This window comes from Lactuca saligna, chromosome 8 (genome assembly GCF_052625555.1).
Source record: "Lactuca saligna cultivar CGN05327 chromosome 8, ASM5262555v1, whole genome shotgun sequence".
NCBI classification, from domain to species: domain Eukaryota; kingdom Viridiplantae; phylum Streptophyta; class Magnoliopsida; order Asterales; family Asteraceae; genus Lactuca; species Lactuca saligna.
The window spans coordinates 211,735,533-211,744,673 of record NC_136424.1 but is presented as its reverse complement, the minus strand read 5'-3'; the positions used below and the strand labels follow the sequence as shown (position 1 = coordinate 211,744,673).

The 9,141-nt window shown below is 37.3% G+C and overlaps 1 long non-coding RNA gene across 3 annotated transcripts; it reads right to left on the bottom strand.

Annotated features, from left to right (window-relative positions):
- Positions 1-4,006: 4,006 nt before the first annotated feature.
- Positions 4,007-7,302, bottom strand: LOC145007967 (uncharacterized). 3 transcript variants are annotated; one of them, XR_013663214.1, is made up of 7 exons: positions 7,125-7,302; positions 6,751-7,030; positions 6,520-6,662; positions 6,372-6,441; positions 5,060-5,361; positions 4,793-4,888; positions 4,007-4,516 (listed from the first exon to the last, which is right to left on the bottom strand). It is a non-coding gene; the product is annotated as an uncharacterized LOC145007967 (long non-coding RNA). The 3 variants fall into 3 exon arrangements; XR_013663213.1 differs by having other exon boundaries at positions 6,372-6,662; XR_013663215.1 differs by having other exon boundaries at positions 4,007-4,358; positions 6,372-6,662.
- Positions 7,303-9,141: the final 1,839 nt, after the last annotated feature.

Below are 9,141 nucleotides of genomic sequence, written 5' to 3'. Positions count from 1 at the left end.
TGCATACAAGTCGTATATAATCAATATTGAGTAGACAGTCGAATAAGTGGTTCTACCCTAAGCCCACAACCAAACAAGGAACAGGACGTAAAGTGGAATCACAAATCCTAAGTATGTAGAATCTTAATTATATAAAACCCTAACGTATACACTTAGCAATCATATATTACCAACAAGAGTCCTTAGTTTCTACATGAATGATGTGATTAGTTCGGGTGAGAAAGAAACTAGGGAGTACTTTTGCCATATCAATAACTAGTAATGTACTTACGTGGTGCATGATCCCTGGCTGGTCCTTCTACATTCCCTTGGTGTATACAAGTCGTATATAATCAAGATCGAATAGACAGCCAAATAAGTGATTCTACCCTAAGCCCACAACCAAACAAGGAACAGGAAGTAAAGCGGAATCACGAATCCTAAGTCTGTAGAATCTTAATTATATACAACCCTAACGTGTAGGTTTCATAAAGTTTCTATGTGAATGGAATGATTAACTTGGGTGATAAGGCAACTAGCAAGTACTTTTTGTTATAGCTACTGTGTAGGTTTCATAAAGTTTGCATTTATATTCTGTCGCGTGTTGAAACCTATGGTCGATAAAGCTTTAATTAGCACTAGTATCCTAGGCCTAAACATTGTTGTTACAAAACGTACCAATAACCACAGGTGATTCTGGAAGAGCCTCTCCTGTTGTGATCATAATTACCCTTCCATTGCCACCTTGGTTCTTTAGTTGTGGGCAGTCCTTCCTAAAATGCCCTGGCTGATTGCACTCGTAACAGTTACGGCTTCCTTCTGCTGTAATGGTTGGGGTTCTTCTACAGTACCTCGAGATGTGACCTCTCATGTTACACTTCTTGCAGATCACCTCCCTGTAATTTCCGACATGGTGGAAATTGCATTTTACACAATGAGGTAAAGTCCCAGAGTAGGACTTAGTTAGGGTGGGAGTATTAGTAACTGCGGTGTAGACATGTAATGGTTCTGGTTCAAGCTTCTGATGCTTGGAGCCATCCTTTGTTTCCCCATGAAACTTCCTTTTGGTGCCTCCAGTGTGCTTCTTCTCTGTCGGTGGGGTCATGGTACCCTGCCGGACACACTGTTCAGTAAACTGATAGGCTAATTGGTTAGCACTATCGAAAGTGGAGTGTTTGGATGCCGTCACCGGACCTTGAACAGGTGAAGGTAGTCCCCAAATGTACCTTTCAATCTTCCTATCTTCCAGGGTCACCATTCCTGGGCAAAGGTTTCCAAGGTCATTGAATCGAGAGGTGTAGGTAGCTACTTCTGATCCTTTCATGACAAGGTTCCAAAGCTCTTGCTCTAGAGCCTGTATCTATTGTCGGGGACAATACTCCTTGGTCATTAGTTGCTTCAGGGATTCCCAGCCCATGGCATAAGCTTCAACGATTCCCATGGACTTCGCATGGTTATTCCACCAAGTCAAGGCGGAGTCCATCAACGTGCAGGTAGCATACTTGACCCTACAATCATCAGGGCAAGCACTGATGTGGAAGACAACTTCAGTCTTTTTTATCCAACGGGATAGCCCAACAGCTCCTTCTATTCCGTAGAAGGGTCGAGGTTTGCAGCTCTTGAAATCCTTATAAGAGCAGTGTCTGTTGTTGCTTTGGTGAGTTGCGGGATTTCGACTTCCACTATTTCCAGTGTTTCTGTTTCGGGCTGCCTCGTATGCTGCCAAAGCCATAGCAATTCCTTGTGCGAACATGTTCTGCATCATGGTGGAATTCATTTGGAATGTTTGGTTTACATTTGTTACTTCTGGGTCTCCTCCTTGGTTTGGAGTTTCCACTGATGTTTGAGTTACTGGTGGGGTTTTCCTCGGGTAGCCTCGGGGAGTTGACGGTAGACGAACTCCTGGTTGCTTTCGTGGAGCCATCTCCTAATATGTTTAAAACGGACATGTTAAGTTGTGTTAATACTATAAAGTCCTAACAAGTATGCATGGGATAAATTTTATGATATATAGTTTTCTTGTGAAATCCTATAAATTATAAGAAAAAGAGGATTGATTTAGAAATCTTCTAGATTTCCAAATGATAAGGAAAAGGTGCTTGGTTTAGAAATCCTCTAGATTTCTAAAGGATAGAAAGGGAACCTTAATTGCTAATGAATTGTAAGTGTTTTGAAATGTATGTATGGATTCTAAGGTACTAGGTTGCTGTAGCGAATCTGGAGAACAACCTTTAATCTCTAAAACCTTCGACCGTTGTAGTCTGTCAGACTCCTTGCTCAGGGTTGGTTGTGCACCGGCCTGACCATAAATAACATAGGTGCGCATTCCAGATTTATTTATGGTATGACTTATGTACGATACTAACCCTAATTGAGGCGTCTGGCGTAAAGGTTTGAGTTGGTAGTTTTAGTTGAAAGGATGTTAAAATTTTATTAAGTGTTCTCATCGCGGGCCAGAGTATATAAAAACTCTTATATATTATGGTTGGTGGGATTTGTAGTATTATTAATTTTTTTTTGTTCTTCCCGAATACCGAGCACAGACGATGGCCGGACATCAAACGGTGTAAGTAGTCGAGAAATAGTAATACTTTTATTAGAAGCTAGTCTGCTATAGTTGTATTCCTCTTTCGAGGATACGAGTTATCTATAGCCAATTTAGCTCTGATACCATTATGTCACACCCCCGGCCAAGGCGGAACACGCCGGGAGTGGGACTATGTTCATGGATCACAGATAAACTGAATATGTAGCACAAGTACAACAATAAACAAAACTGCATGCGTTTGTATTCCGGAAAGGGTCCTTAGTTTCTATGTGAATGGCATGATTAACTTGGGTGATAAGGCAACTAGCAAGTACTTTTTGTTATAGCTACTGTGTAGGTTTCATACAGTTTGCATTTATATTTGTCGCATGTTGAAACCTATGGTCGATAAAGCTTTAATTAGCACTAGTATCCTAGGCCTAAACATTGTTGTTACAAAACGTACCACTAACCACAGGTGATTCTGGAAGAGCCTCTCCTGTTGTGATCATAAGTACCCTTCCATTGCCACCTTGGTTCTTTAGTTGTGGGCAGTCCTTCCTAAAATGCCCTGGCTGATTGCACTCGTAACAGTTACGGCTTCCTTCTGCTGTAATGGTTGGGGTTCTTCTACAGTACCTTGAGATGTGACCTCTCATGTTACACTTCTTGCAGATCACCTCCCTGCAATTTCCGACATGGTGAAAATTGCATTTTACACAATGAGGTAAAGTCCTAGAGTAGGACTTAGTTAGGGTGGGAGTATTAGTAACTGCGGTGTAGACATGTAATGGTCCTTAGTTTCTATGTGAATGGCATGATTAACTTGGGTGATAAGGCATAGATTACCGGAAAGGGTCCCCCCTGAAAACAGTGAAAAACAGTGAAAAACACCGAGGGCAGGATCATTTTGGCAATCAAGTTGTTCTGAAATCCAACAACCCGTGCGACCCTTCAAACCAGATTCCCCTTTATCGTAAGTAGTAGTGTAATAAATACTATTTTTTTTTACTTATGTTGCATAAAACACTACTAGAAAAAAAGCCTTTTACGACGCTCATTGCGCGTCGTAAAAGGCTCAGATGACGCGCAAATGCGCGTCAAGGAAGGCCCTGTCATAAAGAGAAACGACGCGCTTTTGCGCGTCGTCTATAGACGACGCGCATTTACGACGCTCTTTTACGACACACAATTATGTCGCGCATTTACGACACGCAATGCGTATCAAGAAAGGCCCTGTCATAAAGGAAGATGACACGCATTCGCGTGTCGTAACCTTACGACGCGCATGTTAATGACACGCAATGCGTATCAAGAAAGCCCCTGTCAAGAAAGGCCATGTCATAAATGAAGATGACACATATTTTTGCATATCATAATTTTAAATGTTTTAAAAAAAATATTATATTATTGATTTACTAATTTTCAAATTAAATAATACATTAAAAATCTCATAATACAAAATAAAATACGATAAATAACAAAGATAATTCATTTCACTAATATGTCAAATACAAATAATTATTCCAATATTGAGTAATTGTAATAAAAGAAATGAACTCAAGAGAAGTAGAATTTATATACAATCGCATTATCTAGCTTACTATGTACTAACAACTCTCTGTGTGTTTGCTTTTGCTTGAGTCTTGTTTCCTCCAAAGCTTCTAGCCATGCCAAAGTATGAGTCTTGCTTTTGCTTGAGTCTTGTTCATGTCCAAATCAAGTAAAACATTGCTAACTTATATGCATCAAGTCCTTACCTTCCTGGAACTGAATTGAAGTCACCACAGACGAACATTGGAATATCTGAACTTGCAATTATCTTTTTCAATCCTTTTAACAGTGTGTGAACCTTCAATTTTCACATTTATATAGTTTTTAAGTTATTAAACATGAAGAAAAAGTGTATATATACAAACAACAAGAGATACTTATCTTCTTTGTTTTCATTTCTCTTCGACAAAATCTACACTAAAAGAAATGTGCGCATGTATGTTAATGTCAAAATTCCTATGAGGGCAAAATGGTCATAATAATTCAGAACAATCTGGAAGAGTATTTTTGTTCGAGTGGAAAGTGAATCTTGATTTTATACATACATACATACATATATATATATATATATATATATATATATATATATATATATATATATACATACACACACACAACACAATATCAATGTATGTTAGTGTGTGTGTGCTAACAACCGAGAAGCTAAAGAGCTTCCTAACATGGAAGATAACATGAAAGTAGCAAAAATGAAACCATGTGGAATGTCTTTACCATTTGGGCTTAAAGCAGGTGTCCATAGAAACACAAAAGTGTACATTGAACCCTCGAATAAAGATTGTATTGCACCCAATAATGCTATCTTTTCATCTGTTTATACACAAAAAAAAAGAAACTATTAGGTCCAAATTTAGAAGGTAGAATGATATGTATGCGTAATTACAAGATTGCCACTTTGGATTCTTCATGCTTCTCCTGTATATGCATTAGAACCATAGACAATATAAAGAGTGTATTTAGAAATGTAATATTATATCTCACCTTGTTGTGTTCAGCAACAAGCCATGATTCGAAGGCTGAAAAGAGGAGAGAGGTGGCAATCCCTCTCAATATACGCCCCACCATTAGAATTATGTACTGAGGTGAATGCTTGGTGATGCAATTTAGAATGTAGGTTATGCAGTAAGTAATTAAAGCTCTTTTTGCTTCTCCTTCTCCTTCAGAATGTAGGTGACAATCCCTACTCAATTTCTCCCTGACAGTTGATCCACGGTGTTTTTTTACTCGCATGTCAGAACTGTCATCAGAAGAAGTATCTTTCTTCACAGTTTTTTTCTTTTTACCTATAAAGAAACAAAGGTATCAGTTCAGCAACAAACTTTCACTTTTTGACTCATTTAGTCCCTAATCGGTTTTTTGAATTCAATTAGAGTACACTTAAAAACAAATTTAGTGGCCTACTGAGTCCAAAAAATGATTAGGTACTTGTAAGGTACAGTGGCTGAATAAATAATGATGCTTTCCTGTTTGTTTTTTAGAGTAAATAAGCCAAACTAACTGTACGTGACAAAATGACCATTTTACCCTTTCGTTTATGAATAATACAAACACAAGTGTTCATATGTAAAACATGGTTTCATGAAAATGACATGGAAGGTTCATCTATCTAAGAGCTGCAAAAGAGACTGAATATTTCTGTTTCGTTTTCTGGTCATAATCTTCAAATTGTTCATGAATCAGTAGACAAAGAATTTCTTGAACTGGCATCAAGGATAAATGGAAATAAATCATTTAATAATAAACAGGTCAGATATCTTTATTTAGTTATTTTATTTCTCTTTTTGCCATATGTGACTGAAATATATTATATTATTATACATAAAACTCACTACAGGCTGTTAATGCACTCCGTGAACATTGGCAAAATTCTTCCCCAAAATCAATACCTCTAAAGGAGCTTAACCCCTAAACAGGTAAGAAAGTCTCCAATATAGATTATTTCTTATATGAAAAAGAGAAAAACAACACCAATACAAATAGAACCCAGTCATGTAAGTCCACTCTGATAGTAACCTGTCATTTAAAGGTTCTTCATGTTTCCAATGACTATGTTTGATAAAAAAAAATGAAAATGAACAGAAAGACTTCCTAATGATAATAATGAGGGTAAATTGATAATTTAAACTCAAAATGCTGCATTTCGCATAGGGCATCCAATTTGGAAATTTGTTCAATTATTGTGGGATGGAAACAATCAAACAACGTATATTTTATTGATATTATGTTGATAAGTTGCAAGTATTCTATGTTACCTATTTTAATAGAAGATCTAAGGAAGAATGAATATACTTACTGTACAAACCAAAGTAATGGGAAGGACAATGCAGAGGAAGTCGATTATTCGTCCTCAAAATCCCTCTTTTCTGTCAAATAAAATTACATGAATATGTCAAGGACAACATTAATAAACACCTATTAAATTGCAAGGGAAAATGATAGACCCGTGAACTCTGGGAAGTTATTTGTTTCAAGAAGTCGATCCAATGCCTCACGTCATCTGTTGTGGTCGGGTCGCCCGATGTTTGACCGCATCAGTGACTCTTGATGGTCGGGTCGCCTGTTCGGCATTTTGATCCTCCTTCACCTAAAAATCGAAATTAAACAAAATTACTATTTTACCCCTCAAACAAATTCTAAAGCATTATAAATAAAAAAAAAGATATGATTCTCACCTGATTAACAGTGTCAATCAACTGATTAACTGTCTCAGTCAGTGACTTGGCTGCCAGCTTCTTAAGATCCTCAAAAGCATCTTTCTCCTTCAACACATCTTCCTCACGAATGTCAGCTTCTTCAGCAGCCAAATCAACTTTTTTTTAGTTCTTTTCTATGGATTTTGACCATTTTCAAATCGACCCACTAACACCTAATAACTTTGACTTGTGGAGAGAAAACCCATGCTTTAACCTTGTATAGATCATCTCTCGCTTTCTTGAAACAAGCAGCTTGGGACTGGAACAACAATCAAATCAAAATTTCTCAAACAAATAAAATATAGGGTTTAGAGCTCATTTTAGAGCCAACTGATATGAAGGAAAAAAAAAACCTCATGATACAGATATGCCTTGACCCCCTTTAGCCCATGCCACATTACAGACCTAATCAGCTTGTGGCTTACTACAGAGAGAACCTAAATTCAAATCTCTAACACATAATTTGAAGAAATTGTTGTCTTTGTCATACATGATGTATGCAATGAATCGATGACCAGGTGAGACTTCTGCTACCTCTTCATATGCATAACCTAAATGAAGTCATGTTAATAGATTAAATGAAGTGGAAGAGAATTAGAGATCATTGAAAGATGTTGAAATGATACTGGAATTGGAATTACCCCAAATCTTTCTGCTTCTTGATTATAATCGATGAGTTTTTGTTCAATCCTCTTCCTGGAGATGAAATCGAACCCACCTGTTGGACTTTTATGTGAAATGAACTCTTCGTTTAGGCTAGCTAATCTCCTACAGAGTAATGGATATTGTTTCCCTTCCTCTACTCTCCTGTAATACAACCTGAATTTCACCTCTAAATTGCCAAAGAAGAACACGGAATTTGAATTCGGATCCAAAAGAAATCAACAAGCATTAGATGAAGTGCAATTTGAAATTGATGGTACCAGGGCCCCCAGCGAAATGGAGGAGTGGAGAGTTGAGAAGACATGCAAGATGCTATTTTTGATTGGAGTTTGGATTGAAGGCGATCGGAGTCTGCTAAAATAGCTTCAATCGAATGGCGCTGATGTAAGGAGTCACATAACCTTCAATCGAAGGTGTTTTGCGTGAGAGGAGCTGTTGGATCTCTCTGAACAATTTATTGAGAAGTGGTTCAAAGCCCTAGTTCTTTTCGTCGAATGGCGCTGATGGAAAGCATATGGAGACTTGCGACATAGTGGATAGAGAAGATTAGTGTCTGATGGCGCTGATAAAAACATACGAGACAAACACTCTTTATAGATTCCATGGCCGCTTAGAGATGATGGGTTTCGATGCTGGTGATGGCGGCTTAGGGCTTGAAAAGAGAAGGGAGAGAGAGTGCAGATCAAGGTACAGGAACACGAGTTGCTTTAAAAGGATTGACAGCCTCACAATAGAATTAGGGTTCTTTGTTAGAATAGAATTCAGGTTCTTTGTTAGAGGATTGTAGAATGAGAGAAGTAGGCGGGTGTTTAATTTTTTGGGATTTCATTTCCCTCCATCGCCGATTAAAAAAAAGCGAGAACGCGCCTTCCTAAAAAAATATAAAGCGACATCTTTACACGACGCGCTTTTTATGGTAGGTGCCTTCCGTGTTTTTTTTGGACATTAATTTCCGGGCACGCAAAAATGCGCGCCCTCTATCCTTCACATTTTGCAAAGCTGACATTATTTTTTAGGGCACGTACAAATGCGCGTCGTCTATCAGCGCGTGTCATTGTTTGTGCGTCATTAAAGGCCTATTTTCTAGTTGTGAAAAAAACCGATGGTGTTATTTGTTTAAACAAAGTATTTAGAAAATAGATATATACTAGATATACAAGTACTACATGTATTCCCCCCAAAATTATGTAAAAGTAGGGCCGTAACACTCACCTTAATATTTGGTTGTCGAGTAATTGTTGCGAGAAAAAGAGAGATGTATTTCCATGAAGACGAATCATCGAGATTTATTTAGCTTCCTAGAATATTAACATAAATTAATATGTGAATGAGCATCTGGAAATTTAACCAAAGTCTAAGGTTCATTTACAAATTTAAATAAATCAAATTAGACTAAGTTTGTCAATACTTTTCAAAATGAGGGACTAAAATAATTTATTTAAATTCTAAGTTTAAGTTTTGGATTTATTTTGCAAATAAATCACAACGAGGGTCTAATTTAAATAAATAAAATGAAAGTTTGTTGATTTGCACTTGGTTTGTAAGGTATTTTCGAGTGAGGGTGAGTTGTGGACTTTTTAATTGATAGTTTAATGACTTAGGACCAGATTTGTAACTATTTCTCATATGAGGGTTAAAATAATTAATTAAAATCAAGGGAATGGCCAAACTTGTATTAGTCCGAAAGTTGGGGGTTATATTTAATTA